Here is a 20,955-nt window from a genome sequence, read left to right on the forward strand (position 1 = left end):
TGACTTTGCTTGGTCTACTATTCAGAGTCTCCTTTAGACAACTGATACCCGGGCAGAATCTGGGGATAAGGAATTGTCACGATAAAGGTATAAATACTTTGCAAACAGACACAGTCTCAGGCTGGGGTTGTTGCTCAGTGGTAGAGTGCTTGCCTCACATGTGTGAGATACTGGGTTCAATTCTCATCACTGCATATAAATAAATTAATCAATTAAATACAGGTCCATCAACAACACACACACACACACACACACACACACATTTATATATATAACCCAGTCCCTAGTGCTTCCTGTGTGCTAGACAATGTGCTAAAGCCTTTGGTATTCATTCTCTCATTTACTCTTCATTACCATAGTATGTGATTTAGTGTGCACAGTAATTAGGATTCCCTTTTTGCTTCCTCTGTTAGGCTTATCATTACAAATGCAGAAAGGTTTAACTTATTCATCTTTAGATCTCAGAAGCCTTGTCCCAGGTCTGGCATTTAAGAAATGCTAAATATATTTTAAATGAACAAAAGCTATCAAGTTAGTTCCCAAGACTAAAAATTGAATGTTAATGTGAACAGAGCTTAGGAACAATGCTTAAGAACAAGGATTAGGTCATATTTGTTCTCACTTAGAATAGGAAGGGAAAGGTTAGTTTTATTTGGAGAAAAGACAAACAGATAAGTTGTTTTATTCTATGCTACAATAGTATACAACTCTTAATGAGTTCCAGTTTGATGTTTACACATTTTAATGATTTTACTATATGTGTGTATTGTTTATAGCACTGGATATAAAGTATATCAATATTTAACAAAATTCTATTTAGGTACAGGAAAACTGTAACTAAAATCAACTATTAGAGAGCACTTCCAGATACTTGGTAATATGTAAATGTAATTGAGTCTATGTCCTGTCCTTAAATTTCAGAGTGTCTTCTGATTTACTCAAAGCAGAACTGTATACTGTAGTAAGAAAAACCCATTACTACTTCATTCTAAATAGGTTAATAAGAAATGGTATTTCTGCAGAATTCTGAAAGTATTAGACATGAGATCTGCAAGTGAGTTTTAAGAACACATAATCCAGCATGATCTGAAGCATCTAGAAGGAGTGACTGGGAACTCCTCTAAATTCACATTGCCATTTCATGACAAACTAGGACTAATGCCAGCACTCCTGGCTTTTACTAGGACCCATTCTTCTATAACAGTAGTTTGGAAACATTTTCCACCTAAGGATGAGATCACATTTAAAGATTAACATGGTTAAAATAGCTTCAGTTAAAAGGAAGTGTTTTAGGGATTTTTTTAGGGATGGAGAGATTAAAAGAGCCTTGTGATTTCCCCGAAAACACTTATGAAAAAATCTAACTTTGAAAACTCCAACTCTTTCCTATAGTGATTCTTCATGAGGAAGAATAAAATGGTAAGTATTAAATAGAATTCACTGGAACAAATAGATAATATAGGCCAAATTAACTGATGTTTCCATTAATTTCAATCACAAAATATATCTAGAACTACTTATTGGTAAAAGGAAATGAATAAAGATTTTTAAAAAACCTCCTAATTTTCTACTAATACTATAACTAATAATGGAGTTCATTATCACCACATTAGCAATTCTCAATAAAAAAATGTTTTCTGCATTTTTTTTCTTCCACTGATTGCTTTAATCATGGCAAGATAGGATTTACACTGAGAAAGATTTAATTCATCAGTGAGAATTTTTGATACTTAGATACATGAACACTATTCCATCTCTATGCATCCAGAAGTTCACAGTTATTTCTGAAGGAAAATAGCATTGTATGTAATGGTATGTGTGCCTGCATGTGTGTTTATACATGGGTATTTTATTACAAATAGTATTGTTTGGTAACACCTTTAGAAGTAGGGGTGAGTAGGGTAATCAGGTGAACCTAAGAATGTACAATTATTTATTAGACCTTAACTCAGATCTGCCATAAAAATAGATGTCTTAATGAAATGAATGTTAACTGCAATATTAATGGTAGTTGATTATAGCAAAAGAAAAAAAAAAAACATTGGGGATTTTAACATTCATATAAGTAAGCTTGTCCTTACTCTTTCATGGTTTCTGCCATTAGCGTTAGCTTTGAAGCTGAATTTATGAAGTTAAATGTCCCTTGTACTGCAAGGATTGTGGGGAGAAAAATAAGTGACAGAAAAAAAAACAAATATCCATTAAGCAATGGTCTTACTTTTATGCTCATTCACATTTTGGATCCTTAGGAGAGATGGCATTTTGGATCTTCTGCCCAACAAATCCTGCCCCAATTAAGTCTGAGAAGTATCTGCACCAATATTTTTGCATTTGGACCTGTTTTTCTTATTGGTATGCTGGTACTTTCCACTTTTGAAGGGTCATAATTATTAATGTTGGACTCATTTCCTGCTTTTTGAATGTGATTTTGAAATTTAGTGACAGATTCACCAAATTTTAGATAACTCGTCCTTAGCTAGAAATGTCTTTCCTTACCTGGAGTGCCAACATCACACTCCTCTCTGACTATGGAGAGTCATAAGAAAGAGATAAAAAGTAAGTGGTGAGATCACCCAACATGCTCCCTTCTTATTGAATGTGTATTCGCCCTAAAGCTCTTTGTCAAAGATTTGAAAAATAAAAAGCAGATTTTCCTTAGCAAATAGATTCTTCTGATTTTCATTCAAATTTTTTTTTAAAATTCCCAAAGCAAAGGCAGCATAGTTCTCTTGATAGGTGACAAGGGGAAACCCTGGAAATGTATTTCTATTCCAATTGAAAGATACAAACAAATTTGCAACATCAGGGTGTGAGATACATGCATTCTTTTGTCTGGCATTTATTTAAAATAAAATGTGAGCATCATGATTTAAATTTTGGCTCAATTTTTCTAAAATTCTTTCTTTCCTGGGGCTGGGGCTGTAACTCAGTGGCAGAGCACTTGCCTAGTATCCATGAGGCACTGTGTTCGATCCTCAGCACCACATAAAAAATAAACAAATAAAATAAAGGCATTCTGTCTATCTACAACTACAAAAAAATATACATTCTTTCTTTTGTTCCACATTATATATGTTTTAAAATTAGCAAAATACTCATATTCTTACGAGTATGTATTTTATATTATATAATAAATTATTATGTAAATACAACTAGCATGTGTATACATACATGTAATTTGAAGATGTATTTTGATCTATGATTATTTCCTGGTTAACTTCATATGCTTTCTGTCTGACTTTGAAAGCATCCAGGCATATGTGTGTGTGTGTAGAGCCACCTTTTCAATCTTACTTTGGGCTGACTAATTCTTTGCTATAGATTTGAAGAAGGACCATGTGAATTGTAGGATGGTTAGCAGCATACCTGTCCTCTACCCAGCAGATACCAGTAGGAACAGTCCCTTCCTTCAACAGCCAGTGTGACAAACAAAAATAGCTCTAGACATTGCTAAATGTTCCCTGGGAGAAAAAAAATTTCCCTGATTGATGACAATAGTAGTACCACATCTGTTATACTTTGGGAGTTCTCCAAGTTCTTTTCCTTTATCTCCTGTGACATACAGTGTAAAGAAAGGTCTCAGAAAACCGCTGAAAGATATTGATGTGCTGGAGTTTTCTAGTATACTTGTTACTTACAAATTTTAATTGTTCATTGCCAGTATATAAGAAAGCCATTGGATTTGGCATATAAATCTTGTATCTTGTAAAATCATTTCTAAGTTCTAGGAGATTTTGTTGTTTTGTTGTGATTTTCTTTATAAACAAATAACTTTATTTCTTTCATATATATATATATATATATATATATATATATATATATATATATCCTTTTCCCTTTTGTCTTATTGCACAAGCTAGATTTCCTGTACAATGTTTAAAAAGTAGTGGTGAGAGTAATCATTTTTATGTTGTTCTAATCTTAGGGGAATGCAACCAGTTTCTCACCATTAAGAATGCTGCTAGCAGTAGAAGTTTTGTCTGTACCCTTAAACAAGCTGAGGAAATAATTCCACCTTACTCCTAGTTTGCTGGAAGGTTTTTCAATTATGAATGTTAGCCTTTGTTACTCTTTTTTTTTCTGCATGTGGTCTTTTGATTTTTTTTCTTTTAGTATGTTGATATGATAAATTATATTAATTGATTTTCAAATATTGAACTAGCTGTGTATTTGGTCATTGCATATAATTCCTTTTTTTACATTATTGGATTCTATTTGCTAATTTTTGGCTTAGCATCTGTCTTCATAAGATATACTGGGATCTATAGAGAATATGGTGCATTATAGGAAGACTGCCCTTCCTCAGCCCTAGATGTACAAATTGGAAAGTCTGCTTCTCAGAGAGGTGGGTAATTAAGGGAACTCACTGAAACATAATATTGAACTGTAAAAGAAGCCATAGAGGCATAGAAAAATCAGAAACTTGAATATAACATAAGAAATAAAATGTCAGAAATGCCCCAGCTTTGAGGATGCTGGGCAGCAGGTGCATTCATGCATTGTTGGTAGGATTGCAAATAGGTACAACCACTCTGGAAAATAGTTTGGAGTTTCCTCAGAAAACTTGGAATGGAACCACAATTTGACCCATTTATCTCACTCCTTGGTCTATATCCAAAGAACTTAAAATGAGCATACTATAGTGGTGTGGCCATATCTATGTTTATAGCTGCTCCATTCACAATAGCTAAGTTACATAACCAACCTAGGTATCCTTCAACAGATGAATGGATAAAGAAACTGTAGTATATATACACAATGGAATACTACTCATCCATAAAGAAGATTGAAATTATGGCATTTGAAGGTAAATGGATGGAACTAGAGACTATCATGCTAAGTGAAATAAGCCAATCCCCCCAAACCAAAGGCCAAATATTCTCTCTGATACACAGATGCTAACACACATTGGCAGGGGTTGGTGGTAGGGAAAAAGAGAAGTACTTTGAATTAGACAAAGGGGAATGAAGGGAAGGAAGGAGAGATGGGAATAGGAAAGATGGTAAAATGAATCAAAAAAAATATCTTTCCTATGTTCACATATGAATGCATGACCAATATAACTCCACATCATGTTCAAACACAAGAATGGGAAGTTATACTCCATGTATGTATAATATGTCAGAATACATTCTATTGCCATAAAATACTAAAAATAAAAAAGAAAAATAAATAAATATGCAAGCTTAACCCCCACTGGTGGCATGAGTGGACGTTGGAGCATAGCCAAATAAGGCCATAGGGTAGCTTGAAGTTAAAGAAACTGAAAAATAAAGGTAAACTGATTTGGGTAAACCTGGGCAGTAGAGAGAAAGGCTGGTTTAATGGACACACATTTGGTAGGGAAAGTGACTCAGAGTAAGCAAACCCCCAAATCACTTGCCTCAGTACAGGAAGTATTTCATGTGTATGGAAAACCCTCACAGGTACGGAAAGCCACTTCTATCTGGTGCAGGAAACATCTATAAGAATTATTCAGCTGCAAACAGAGACAGATGATCAGAAACTTATAAAGGAAGTTACCAATTGCTGATTAAACAAAATCCTAGAATGAGAGAGACTGAAATAGATACAAAACTATACCTGGACCATACAGCCTTCCAATACCAGAGAAGTTTTCCTTTTTGCTGGTGCCACAAATGAACTATTGGGGAGACAACTTTAGCAGCCACAGAGGAGCATCTGCACTCCTGGTCAGTTACCGGGTATATCATATTATAGGAGTGAAGGTGAAGCCTGTGGAGATTAAGTCACTATGCCTTAAAAGTGGATTTTAGTAGAGGCTCTAGAGTTCCAAGTGTCCTACAGAGATTGGCATCTCCCTAACAATAGGAGGTGTGGACTAAATCTCATTTGAGAAATCTGTACCACCCCTACTACAATTTGTCAGCACCAAATTGTGCTATTCTACTGGTTACATAAGATCTTTCACTGCTGTGACTAAAAGAGCAAACCAGAACAATTGTAGAGGAAGAAAAGTTTATTTGAGGGCTCATGGTTTCAGAGGTCTTAGTTCATAGAAAGATGGTTTCATTCCTTGGGGCTCCCCAAGGTGAGGCTGAACATCATGGTGGGAAAGTGTGGTGGAGGAAACTAGCTCACATCACCATCAGGAAGATAGACAGAGTCTCCACTTGCCAGATACAAATATAAACCCCAAAGCCCCCATTCCCACCTCCTCCAGCCACATGCTGTCACTTCAGCTACCACCGAGTTTATCCCTATCAGGAGATTGATTCACTGATTGTGTTAAGACTCTTAGGATGCAATCATTTCTCCTGTGAACCTTCTTGCATTGTCTCACACGTGATCTTTTGGGGAAGACCACATCCAAACTATAACACCCACCCTTAACTGGAAACCTAGAAGCTGAGATGTACTACAACTAGCTTTTCCCCTTGCCACAACGGCTGGCAGCTAAGTGAGGATCACAAAGGCATTGAACATAACAACCCTCAGCCAAAGACCCAAAGCTAAACATAAACATGATCAATGAAAATCCATACTTGTAAAACAGTTTTAACCACCTCAGCAGAAATAAGCCCTTTATTTATCAGTAAGATTTTTATTTTTTTCTCTTTTCCCTTATTTCTTTTTTTCTTGTCTGTACTCCCAGTTTTTAATTTATTTTTATTCTTATTATTTTAAATTTTAATGTTAAATGTTTTTCAAACATAATTTCATCATATTATATTACTTTTTTTTCTACTATGCATAATTTGTGCGTGTGTGTGTGTGTTCAAAACACATGTATATTCATATAATTTTACTTTCACATTAGTTGCTTTCTTCTGCACTTGTTTATTATCCAGCCTTGATTTGACTTAGGTGGGGTTCAATTATACATGGTTTTTGACTTGTTTTGATATTATGGTTGCTGGTTTATTCCTGCCTTGCTTCTGGACCCTCTTACCTCTCTTTCTTCACTCTCACTCCCCTCTAACCCAAATTTCCCCATTCTGACTTCCTCTCTCTATTACTTTCAGATACTTTTCATTACATTTATGTTACAGCCAACATCTGCTCCCTACCTCCTGCCTCTCTTCTCACCAGATTTATAATATTTTAAACTTTCTCTCCCCTTCCCACACTATTTTTCTTTTTTACTCAAGAAACTACAAGGATTGGGAAGATTGCAGATTAAAGGAAGGAACCACTTTCTAGTAGTTCCTCAGCATTAGCATCAGCATCAGCAGGAAGACGGCTCCTCAGTGAAGTGGCAACAAAGGATACTAACTGAAACATAATACTGAAATGTAAGACAAACCATAGAGTACTGAAACTCAGAAACTTCGAAAAGACTATAAGAAATAATACATTACAGATGCACCAGTGTGGCTGTCAGACACTGCCACAGCCACTGAGGGGAAAGAAGGACAGAGGGAGAATTAAAAGTGATTTTTTTTCTGGATTGGGGGAATCTTCATATTAGAGAGGGAGGATGATCTTAGTGAACACAGAGTTGATAGGGTAAGGGGTTCAGTGAGAACTGAAAACTACTGGCCCAGAAAATGACTGTGGATGGAGCCCTGGAACTATCTCTAAGCACTGCACACAGACAGCAGAGACAAATTTGGATCACATAAAGGAAGTAGCTAGCAGTTGCATTGAATGGCCCACAGACTGTGCTTGAATCAGAATAACTGAAATAGCCACAAATAAAATTATAGAAGACTCACATAGGCTCTGAATATCAAGGGGAGAAATCTTCCTTTGTTGCTGATGCCCCTTAAAGGCTATTAGGAGGACACCAATTGTGGCCATCCAGGAGCATATCAGAAATGAATACAGTAATAATCAAAAAGTCTCTTCTGTTATGGAATGTGTATTACCTTGGAAGAATACACACAATGAACCCATAAATATATGTATGTGGAAATGATTAGAAAGTAAAAAGTGAGTAAAATTAGTGTTTAATTATTTGGGGTTTTGTCATCAAGCAACAAATGATTAAACCATGGAAAGATTATACTATCTCTAATCTAGTTACTCCTAAATAGTTCTCCTTATTAATATTAAACAACAACACAATATTTATTGAGTACTTAAAACATGCCAGTGCTTAAGCATTTTGCATGAGTTCAATTCTCAAAAAAATTTTCAGGTAGGTAAAAGCAGTTACACTTTTTTGATTTCAAAGTTCTTGATTTCAGTGACTATGTATTGGACCTCTTCTCATAATGTTCTGTGTTGGTAATGATCAATGGTCATTCATATGTACTGGAGGAAAAATTCTATTGTTTAATTAATCTGAATGGAATCAGAATTGTGTGGGAATATTATTAAAACTTAAATATATTAAATCGTAATGTTGAGTATGATGTGTTAAATAACACTGTCCTAGTAAATGACATTCAAAGGAATCTATGTTATTTCTAAATATCTATTTCATTAGGTGGAATAACTCTGAGTTAGATCTGTTCAGTTAAATTTTGTTGACCAGCTGAAACCCAATGTTAGTATATCAAAATTTCTGTTTTCAAAAGGAAATAAAAACTGTCTGAAGATAAATCTTATATACTCTGCTATATAATTTAGCCAAGTAGGTTTGGAATTAAGAATTTCAGCAACAATGGAGCTACAGTTTCCCATTGTGTTACTCCAGAAACATCCTTCCTTAGTTTAATGTGGGGAGAGTACACCTTCCAGTTAGATGGTATTATCTTTAAGGGTCATATATAGGATGGATTTAATTTTTTAAATCATGAATAGTTACAGACATAGAAAAGATAAAAATCATTTTCCCTAAGAGTTATATTTCTTAAATTTCAGAATTAATGGATTCAGATTGTATATTTTTAACTTCGTCAGAATGAAAGAAGTTGAGTTAGATAGCAGTGTATTTAAAATTATGTCTTCAGAAAGTATTTGTTTGCATGTAGAAACTTTGGGTTTTGGCTGATCAACAGAGTTTAACAGAACATGTCTAACTCAGAGCTCATAACTGACCGATGTTGTCCAATAAATGCATGTTAGGTATGCTGTTTTCTAAACAGTTTCCTGCTAAAACAGCTAATGTAAATTAAAATCTCTCTCTTCTGTTATGATGCAGCAACAGTGAGTGGACAACAACACATTTCTGTTGCAACAATTTTGGGAAATAGGAAGTAATGTGAACTTTATCATACTGTAAAGAATGAGTGGGGTTGCCAAGTAGAGGGCATCATAAAAATTCAGACCTAAAATCTTATAACCAGACTATTATTTTTTCTAATTCATTCAGCTGTTGAGAATGCAGCACTGAGATTTAACCCTGGTGCTCTGGCTTTCTACCAGAATGAATAGCAAGTCCTTGATGCTGAGGCCAAAAAGATATTATCTCCATGACATTTTAGTTGCATATTTTTGGGGAAGAATGCTTAAGTAAATAAATTTGCAGCCAACTATAGGTGGAAAAACTGTCTTTCTTGGGTCCTATCTAGAACAACTTTTTTGTCCACAGAAAAATGTTTTCCTTCTATTTTACCTAATGATGTTGAAAAATATGTGTATATTTTAACAAATGTCTATAAGTAACTTCTTGCTTAGAAAATCATCGTCTAACAAATAAAATGAACAGTGTAGGATGAGCTTCTTATAAACTTAGGATGACTTTTATTTATTTACACTTTACCTAATTCAATAGCAAGAAGCATACAACTGACACACATTCCCACACAAAAGCATTATAATTTGAAATTATGAGTGTAGTATTTTAAATAAGGAAAATAAAATATGCTTGTTTGATACCATGGATACTAATTTTAAAATCGTAAGAAGTGAGCCTTACAGAGAATAACAGATAAAGGTTGCACAGGGCTGTTTTCTTGGCTTCTTGTTTATTGTTACTTCCACCAGAACAGGAATGTTTGTTGCATGTGTTTTTCTCCCTCATCAGTGCCTGAGTGAAGCATACAGGTGCTTGTGTATTGCTTTCTCCTTCTCTCTTTAATCCATATTACTTCTTTTATCCACAACTTAGTATCATATTTTTCAGAAAGAAAAGGCTGGATAGTCTAGCGGTCCTTGGGCCTATACACTCAGACTAACTAGATGTAAAAGAAAAGAAAATCACTTTTGGAATCATCTCTAGGTGGTAGAGATGACGATCCTTATGTCTCTATGTTTGATAGCTATGATTATAACTCATCTTTTCTGGTTTGGGGTGCTATACATCTATATCTGAATATGTTAACCAATCTTCCTCTTCCAGTTAGGAATATGTAAGCTTGTGTTAATGGGAGAAACTTGACTATAGGTGATTGACATTATTTATATATTTTAAAAATCTGTTTTAGAAACAAAAAGATATCAAAAAATTGGCTGTTCCTTTTAACCTCATTCACTTACTTATAATGCTTACATTTCATTACATTATACAGACAGACAATAAATCATTAGTTGTTGTTCTTCTTACTATTTATTTAACTGTGCTTTTCCATTTTTGCTTCATTTATCTACATGACTGTACTAGTATTCAATGTTGGTTCTCAAAACTAATAGCATCATGTCTCATTGCAGGAGCTCTTTTACTCCAGGGTAATTTTAAACAATACTTCTCTCTATAACTTGGTTAATCTAAATGAGTTACGCTATGATGGAGGTAGTCAATTATCTTTCCAGAAATTTAAACACATTTCTCATAGAATATATAAAATGCTTGCTGGATCTATTATGAAAACCTAAGCATTTCATAGACTGAGGCAAGGTCAAAATTAATAATTAGTTATGTTTGGTACCCATCTATGTGACACTGAAGCCACATATCTAGATTTGAATATATTTAGGGCAACCAAAAAATCTACCTCCATGTAATTTTTGTATCATTTCTATATTGTACAAATTCTGAGATATATTTTTGCAGAAACATTCAAGCTGAGAGAAGACTTAATGGTAATATGATTGTACTACTTCCCGTCACTTCCTAACTTCAATACCTCTTAAAGAGGTAAATATAGAATTTCTTCATAACCTGTGTCACCTATAATGACCAAGGCATTGAATGTAACCCAATGGTTACCTAATGCAAGAATGTTCTTAATATATCCCAGAAAGAACCATTCAGATGCTATTATTTTAAAAAGTGCAGAAACAGAGAACTTCCTTTCCCAATGTGGCCTCTTCCATTGTTCTGGTTGTTTCAGACCTCATAATACTTAAATGCCCATAAAGTTCAACTATTTCATAATCTCTTAAAATTTAAAAATATTTTGCATGTTAATGCATATCCACACAGTTAGAAATAAATTTTGTTAAGAAATTAATCAGATGTTAGCAAGGGAGTTAATTAAAATAAAGTCTCCATTACTAAATAAGTTTGGGAAGCACATATGTATCTGACACCCAATAATTAATATGGCACATTAATATAAAAAAGGCTTTGAAAATTCCTATGGATTTGAAGACTAAATTCATTTAATCCAAGATTCTAAAATGCACCTGACAAAAAAAAAATTAAAGAAAGAATAACTCTGAACATTTGGTAGGGGAGGTACTCATAACTTTGGGAAATGCTGCTAAGCATCAAAACTTACATGGTTACTGGGTCTGCCCTCTCCAGGCACCGGTATTTTGAATTCAGCTGTCAGTTCTAATTGACTCACTCAGAAATATTCTAAACAGACTATGTGAAGAAATTGCTTAAATTGGAAATGTATATATTAAAAAATGACTGAGAATGATTGGTAATTTAAAGTAGATGGAGAACAATATGTAATTTTGTATTTTCTTACTAGAACATTTGGACAAGGTACCAAGAATATAACTAAATTAAAAATAACCCTCAGTAAGGAGTTCATGAAATCCATATCTAGCTATAACTAAATGAATTATTTTTGCCGCATCCAGTCTATTTTCATTTCTTTCATAGTCTCTAGACTATTTGCCTAGCAATGTGAAAGCAAATGTCCAACACAACTTTTGCTGTCACTTTTGATTTTCTTAGAAAATTCAGTTAGATGAAAAATACCTCATTTCTGTTAAATGCAATAATCTGTTTGATCAAAGCATTCACCATGTATTCCTTATCTATTTACTTTTGTGAAGTCCCTATTCTTCTGTCCTCATAGGCTTGTAAAATTTTTTTAACCTAAATAGTTATAGGATTTTTGTTTTCTATATACTTAGTAATAATTTAGTGGAAAACATTGCAATGTGGTGCTTTTCAACAATTTGCCTCTTCACAAACAAGTTATTATGCTTTTAGTTGACATATGATTTATGATAATTACATTTTAAATTTATGTATGGAATGTTTATAATACAGTAAATATGTCCATCATTTTTCTTAATAATACAATTTTCAGATATACTTTAGCCCTTCTCTTACTGTTTCACAAACACATCTGCTTTTCTCCCCAACCAGAAAGGGCTAAGATCATAGATTTATTTGGTATTTATATTTCAAATGGATTTCTTTGCAATTTTCTATAATGCATGAATTTACTGAGCATTGTACAAAATTGCATATTTTATACAAACAGAATATACAAATGTATTTTTCTTCAACTTGCCATAAGCATAATATATTTGTGAGTTTTGCATTATAAAACTCTAGTTCATTGACTTTTATTACTATATAGTATTAAGTTGTATGCATATGCTAAAATCTATTTAACTGTACTCCTCTGGACATAGTGTTTCATTAAGCTTTTACTTAGTTCTTTTATTTTTAACTTGTTTGAATATATACTGTTGCTATTTACAAATGATGCTGCTCTAACACTGTGGTATGTATCTCCTGGTGTTTATCTGTATTGAGTGAAATTGTAAGATTATAAAGTATGTATTCAAATATGCAATGTATGTTAAAACTTTCAACATTATTGTTAAATTATTCTTCTATGTGATTGTATTTGATATTTCAAATCTAATATTTGTAATTATCTGAGGGAAAGGGTTCTTAGGAGACTCCTTCCCCACTTGGGCATACATGGAGAATGAATGACCTAACTAGAATAACTTGTAAGAACCCAATGATTTCAATCAGAGATATTTAAAAATAACTTAATGATATGTTTTTGCTGAAAATCATAGAATTCTTATGTATAAGATGATATTTGTAGAATATATTTAATCTATATTTTTCATATGAAAGATGTAGACATTTGTGGGTTTATGGATTAGGGATGGTCAAATCATTAATCATGTAGTTGAGGGAGGATAAAATAATGGAGACTGAAAACCAAAATGGTTCTTTTCAAGATAAATTTTTAACTATATTAGTAAAAACTAAACTGTTAATTCAAAACCAAAACATAACCTAATTTGGGAGAAATATAACATTTTGGAGACTGTGTCTTGCAGTTTCAGGTTCCTTTACTAAGAATTCCATCTGTACCTGGTGCATGGCTGTGTTGCATCTTAGTCTTGAGTTGGGTAAAATCTACCATTCATTTTAGTCTGTTTTGACTATTCAGTCTTTGATGTTAACACAAATCTTTTTCTGTATTTTTTTATTTCTTCCATTTTCTGCTCATGATATCTTACTCTTTCTGGTGTATTATGCAATGTTTATTGTGAAATCAGAATTGGTTAATATTCATGTGTAAGAAACTGCATATCCATAATTTAAAACTTTAAAAAACAAAATTTGGAATAATATATAGGTCTATATAAAATAATATATATTACCTTAGTAAATTTGCAAAATATTTTAACAAGAAATGATATGGTCCTGAAGTTGTAGCTCAGTGGAAGAGCACTCGTCTAGCATGTGTGAGGCACTGGGTTTGATCCTCTGTACCACATCAAAATAAATAAATAAAATAAAGGTATTGTGTTGCTTTACAACTAAAAATATATAAAAAAATACGTGAATCTTACAACTTTAAGGAATTAAGTCATAATAAGTCATAATATTTTTAATAAGTCATAGAATAATCTTTTAGGGATTAACTAGCAATCAAATATATTATGTACAGATTCTGAGTAACAAATCATAAAATCAAGACTCAAATAGATAACAGGGTTTCCACTTATTTATCAGTAAAACATAACAAAGCCAAATAATATTTATAGGAAGATTAAAAAAAAGAGTAGTGAACAATGAAAGATTCTCCATTTGCCATCCAGTTAAGATTACCAAACATGCAAAGCAGCACATAATCAGCTCAAATTAACTGAAGCCAATCCAAAAATGACAGATATTAGAATTCACAAAGACATTTAAATTTAACATCAATGTGTTTCCTATGTTTAAAGAATTGTGTCCAATTTGTAGAGGTGAAAACTATGATATATGAGATAATAATGATTAGGTAGAATGACAGATATGACTTGGTGTCAGACAGACAAGATAGAAAGACTTTTAATTTTTTTCAGGTGCTGGAGATTTAACCTAGTGTTTTGCACATGTTAGGCAAGCACACTCCCACTAAACTATACCTGCAGCCCAGGAAACTAAAATTTAAAAATGAAGAGCATTAGTAAGCCATAGGACAACTTTTATTGTCCTAATAGGTGTATAAAAGTAAAAGAAGACGGAGAGAAGTAGGGAAAGAAAAATATTTAAAGATATAACTCATAAATGTTTCCCAAAGTGATAGGAAGTATAAATTCACAAATCTGAAAAACTCAATGAACTCAATTAAAAAATAAAATAAAAAGAATTGAACTACACAGGCATACTACTATCACCAAATGGCATGCTTAAAACCCGCGATTGATAGGAACAACCTTAAAAGTAGACAAAGTCATGTGTCATAAACAGAAAATAATAATAAAATGACAGAAACTTTTTATGTGGTGGTTTAAGATTTTCTAATCTCCTAATTTTTAAAAAAATATTTTAATGCATTAAGTTTTACTTTATTTTGTGAAGTCCTATGGCTTTTGACAAATAAACACGGTTAGTGTCTGCTCTTATGGCATTATATAAGACAATTTTATGACCCTAAAAAATCCCTCTTTTTTCCTTAGTCAGAACCTGCCCTAATCCCTATTGCACCTTTCAGAATCACTGTCATTTCATCATCTCCATGATTTTGTCTGTTCCAGAATGTCATATAATTGAAATTATGTAATATATAGCCCTTTCAGCCTTGGATCTTTCATTTATTAAGATTAATTTAAGAAAAGTGCAGTGGTGAACACCTGTAATCCCAGTGGGTTGGGGATGTGGCTCAATGGTTAAGCACCCCTGGGTTCAAAACCTGGTACAAAAAAAAAAAGATGGATTTAAGAATCAGCTATGGTATTATATGGATTGATAGCTACTTACTTGATATTGCTTAGCAGTGGAACCCATATGGATACATCAAGTTTGTTTACCAATTGATTTGTTGAATGTCACTTTGATTATTTGCAGATACTGATGATTATGAATACAGATTCATTTACTTATAGGTTTTGGTTCAGGCATACATTTTCAAATCAGTTAGGCAATTACCCAGGAATGCAATTGCCAGGTCAGATGACAAGACTGTAAGATGATAAGACTTTCAAAGTGCTTGCACTATCTGCATTTTCACCAATAATGATTACTAGTTTCTATGGCTTCACTCATTAGCAATTGATATTGTCTTTTGGGTTTTTTCCATACTAATAAATATGTAATGGTACACATGATTTAAATGTTCCTAATGCCAAGTAGTATTTACTATCTTTTCATATGCTTTTTTTTCTTTGCCACATGCATAGCTTCTTTTATGAGGTATCTATTCAGAGCCTTTGTACACTTTTAATTCAATTGTTGTTTCCTTACTGTTGATTTTGAAGTGTTCTTTGTATTTCTTAATACAATTACATTTTATAGATGTGTTTTGCAAATATTTTATCTAAGTCCTTAGCTTCCCTTTTCATTTTTTAATATAAATTAAAAAATTTTTTGTAGTTGTAGATGGACAGAATGTTTGTATTATATTTGTTTATTTTTATGTGGTGCTAAGGATCAAACCCAGTGCCTCAGGTATGCTAGGCAAGCACTCTACCATAGATAGCACTTTTTGTATTTCACCCATAAACTCATCACCAAGCACAAGGTAATGCATGTTTTCTAGTACATGTTCTCCATGAAATTCTATAGTTTTGATTTTACGTTTAATTAAATGATTTATTTTATTTAACATTTGCTGTGCTGGAAATTGAACATAGGGCCTTGCATATTCTATCACTGAACTACATCCCCAGCCCTATGATCTACTTTAATGTAACTTTTGTGGGAAGTATATATTTATTTTTTCCAGATGAAATTTCATTTTTCCCTATATAATTTATTGCAAAGTCTATTATTTCCACTGTATGCATTTCATATCAATAAATTCCTTAAACAGTTCAAACTATCATCCAAAATAAATTAACTTCAATTCACCAAATTGTTGTATAATAGAGTATATCATATGGACAAAGTCAAAGTTAATAGGCAGATGATGAAAAGAAGATGTTTATATTATCCAAAACTGACAAAGGTCTAATAATTACAACCTAAATTAAATTCTTACAAATCAAGAAAAGAAGGGCAGAAAACCCAACAGAAAAATTGTCAACATTTATTTGCAGAAAATTCACGGAAGTGATATCTCAAACTATTAAATATAATATTGAATGTGTTCCTTAGAATAGCCATGAGATATCACTACACTAATTTTGAAGAAATTGAAGTTGGATAATGACAACTGTGTGGGGATACAACATTGTAATAATGCTATTGTTTGGGTCTTGAATGTTCTCCAAAGGTGCACAGATCAAAGCCTTGGGCCCTTGCAGTGGCACTTTTGGGAGGAAACAGAACCTTTAGGAGATGGGGCCTTATGGCAGGACCTTAGATGGTGGGGTTGTGCCCTCAACAGTTAGAGTGGGACTCAGCCCTTCCTCTTCTTTCAATTTTACTCCCTGGCTGATAGGTGAGTGGTTTTGCTCTGCCACACATTCCTGCCGTGAGGTGTTGCCCCTCTGAGGCCCAAAGCAGTAGGGCCAATTAGTCACAGATTGGAGCCTATGGAACTGTGAGCTAAAATAAATCTTCTATACAAGTTGATTAGAGAAAGGGATTTTCTTATAGTGATGGAATGCAAACTAATGCACCCTGTATTTCAAGTTGCATAGTGTTCTGGAGCAAAATCTGGAAACTACTAAGTAAAACTTACTGTGTGGACAGCTTAGGATAGGACTTTACAGTCCTATTCTTATATTATTTAAAGTAACTCTAACAATTGCAGTTTAAGTAAGTTAAAAGGTACTCTGGGTACCCTTCATTGGAAACTACCAATTATGTTACTCTAATTGTGCAAAAGGCATGAGATAGCAACTTTAATGAAAACAGCAAAAGAAAAAGAGTGAGATGCATAATGTAGTGCCATCTATATCAGTTCAATATTGTACTCAAAATACAAAACATAGTTTGCAAGAACACATAGGAGCCAAGAGATACATGTTGCTTGGGTAGGGAAAGAAGGCACTGAGAGTGGAATATGAGAATCAAATGTAATGAACAACTAGAAAGTATTAGGAGGGGCAAGAAGGAATGAAAGTAGGTACACTCTAGAAAGCAGTGTATGTGGGGTGCCCAAATGCAAAGGCCTTGTGGTATTAATGTACCTTTTCAGGAATTCAGCCCCATGTTGTACTTTGAGATGTTCAGCACAATGGAACTGTGTAGGGGGTGGGGGATGCAAACTTGAAGATCATGGGAAAATAAACCATGCTCTTTGGCCCTGGCCCTCTTTCACTTTAGGAGTAGCAAATCATACTCTGGTATTTTGGATATTTTCCAACACGAAACTTAGTCCTTAAGATGAAAATTATTTGCTTAAGGATCATTGGTCTTTTCAAATATATATCATTCAATAGCTGTGCCAGAATTTGTCTTTGTACTAATTTAGCAGTTCAATTTTTTTGTTTGGAGAAAAGTGTTAACATACTTTAGGGCCACAGTGGAAAAGAGCATAGGCTTTTTACTAAGATTTATGTACAAGTTTCACATCCATTCAGTAACTTCTTGTGAAAAAAAGCCATATTTCAATGTTCTCAGATGGTTTCATTTTCAGTTAAGTGCTGTGAAAATAAATGAGAAGTTACCTGCTAAGACTGTACACCTCAATAAATGCTAATTCTCTTCATTTATTTCTTCTCAAGTTGGATGTACTCTCATAGACTGGTGACCATTATTTTAAACACTTCTATATTACTAGAGCTAATATTTTGCTATTTCAAGTTACAATGTGGCAAAATTAAAATTCAAATAAATATGTTAGTGGAGAAAAGCAATTAGAGTTTCTCATGGTCAATCATAACTCATCTTTTCAATTTAATTTTGTAATTTTCTAGGGCTAGGAATAAACTTATCTAAGATAAGTTTGTACTTTTTTCCTAGAGTCTGTCTAGTAGACTTCATTTTCAACATCTAAAAAAAATTTCATTACTAATAAATGTATGTATATTATATATGAATATATTTGATATATTTTAGCATGTTATATCTAAGCAGTTTCTATCTAATGAACATGTGGATAAGAAATAAAAATAAATTAATTCATTTTTGAATATGACCTTTTAAGTAAATTCCTAAATACCTTCCAAAGAGCTTTTATTATTTCCAGTTTTCTTATCAAGTGTTAGTATCTATTGTATTTATATTTATTATATTTCTATTTGTTAACTATTAATTTTTTAAATTAGTAGAGTTCATTTTTTATGAGTCTTAGATGTACAGAAAACTTGGTCAATGAGAACAGAGAGTTCCCATAAGTTCTCTTCCTCTGTACATAGTTTCCATTATTATTGCCATCTTATATTAGCATAGTTCATTTGTTACAATTAACATATCAATATTGATATGTTAATATTATTAGCAAAAGTCAACATTTTTTTTCAGGTTACATTAATTCTTATATAATCTTCATTTTAAATTTACAATCTCAATATTACATTGAGTTGTCATCTCTCCTTAAGGCTCCTCTTGGTGATGAATTTTTTTTAGACTTTCCCAGTTTTTGATGACAGTTTTGAGGAGTACTTGCCAGTATATTGGAAGACAGCATTCTATCAGAATTTATCTTACAGTTTTTTCATGGTTAGACTATAGAGCTAGCTAATTGAGCAGAGGAACACAGAGATAAATTGCCATTGTCACCACATCATATCAATGGTACCTTCTATCAGCATGATTTGTCACTGTCCATGTTGACCTTGATGACTTAGTATCTGGAGATATACATATTAGCATTCAAGATAAAGTAAAAAAAAAAAGGCCAAAAAAGAAGAGCAGTCTTTTGAGAATTTTAATCCTGTTTTCTCTGTTTATATCTCTTGGGTCACATTTTGCTCTTTTGGTTTTAATCCACATCACCTAGACTAGTCTCTGAGTCAAGTTTTCTTAACTTCAACAGTATCAATATTTTGGGTCACATAATTCTGTGTTGTGGAGGATCACCTTGTATATTGTAGAATTTTATCAACATTCCTGACCTCTACCCACTACATGCCAGTAGTACAGCCATTATACTCTGTCCCAGCTGTGACAATCAAATGTGTCTCTAGACATTGTTAAATGACCTGTGGAGAGCAAAATTAACCCAGTTGAGTATTATTACTCTGAAGTATTATCTGTTCTTATGGTTGGATGTGGTGTCACACAAAAGCTTATGTGTGAGACAATGCAAGAAGGTTTAAAGAAGAAATAATTGGGTTACAAGAGCCTTAAACGAATCAGTGAATTTATAACCTAATGAGATTAATTGAGTTGGTAACAGAAGGCAGATGGAATGTGGCTGGAGGAGGGTGTGGCTTTGGGGTATAAATTTGTATCTGGCAAATGGAGATCTCTCTCTACTTTCTTATCATCATGTGAGGCACTTCCCTCTGCCACATTCTTCCCCTATGTTGTTCTGACTTACTTGGAGACCTGCGGAATAAATTCAGCTGTAAATGGACTGAGACCTCTGAAACCATAAGCCCTCAAACTTTTCCTCCTCTACAATTGTTCTGGTTGGGTCTTTTAGTCACAGTGTCAAAAAAGCTGAGTAAAACATCTATCTTCTGAATCAGCATCTAACTTTTTCAATTACACATTGCATATATCTATTTTGTTGTCTTATGACCACAGCACTTTAAACATTCTTCTTCTCCAGGTGTTTTATTAAATTATTATAATGCAGAAAGACTATTATTACCCATGTACTTGACTCCTCTTTTTTGAGTAAATATGGGATCCTATTGATTAAGGGATAGACATTTCTTTTGTTGAGGCCATAAAATGTACCTAACAAAAACTGAAAGATTTAATCCATCTGTATAGATGCATAAGGTCTCTGGTCACATTTACAAGGTATAAAAATCATTCTGTATTAGGAGATCAGAGGAAAAATAGAAACTATTTTACATTTTTCTACTACTAGACTCACTATTGATTATAGCGTATCATATGGATTTTTATTGGTGAGTATTAATTTTACATAATATTGGGTTTCATTGTTGCATAATTAGTAGTGGTCTCAGTGTGACTTTTAAGACTATATATTATATATGAACCTATTCCAAACTGATTCACCAATCTTATAAGAGAGACAAAAGATAGGGTACTGGACAGAAATATGTTAAAACACAAAAGAGAGATAATTACTGTAGCTCATCTTGAAATTACACACTTCATTATTCAATGATAATATAAGCTATTTTTATTTATCTTTATTATTGAAGCTAAGATGGCAAAGAAATAAGCACATGCTTTTGACATTTAAATAAAGATGGAAAACAACTAAATAAAATCATGGAGAAGCTCTGAAATAAATTGTATTTAGAAATTCTGTCCCACATTTTTTAAAGTAGAGAACTGCTTCTAGGTTACTTTTCTTTGAAAGGCTGATTGTATCTATAATACTGGAGATAAGGGATGAAAATGAGATGTGTGGTCATTACATTTATCACTGAGATAATCAGCCTGGCCTGTAACTGAAGCAAATAACTGATTATAGTCACATGTGTGTTGGTGGGGGTGGTTACTAATAAATCAGTATTTTTTTTTGTGTGTGTGTATTTTTA

Source organism: Marmota monax, unplaced genomic scaffold (genome assembly GCF_021218885.2).
Source record: "Marmota monax isolate L192 unplaced genomic scaffold, Marmota_monax_Labrador192_F-V1.1 WCK01_AAM20220418_F8-fsc00053, whole genome shotgun sequence".
In the NCBI taxonomy this organism is placed as follows: Eukaryota; Metazoa; Chordata; class Mammalia; order Rodentia; family Sciuridae; genus Marmota; species Marmota monax.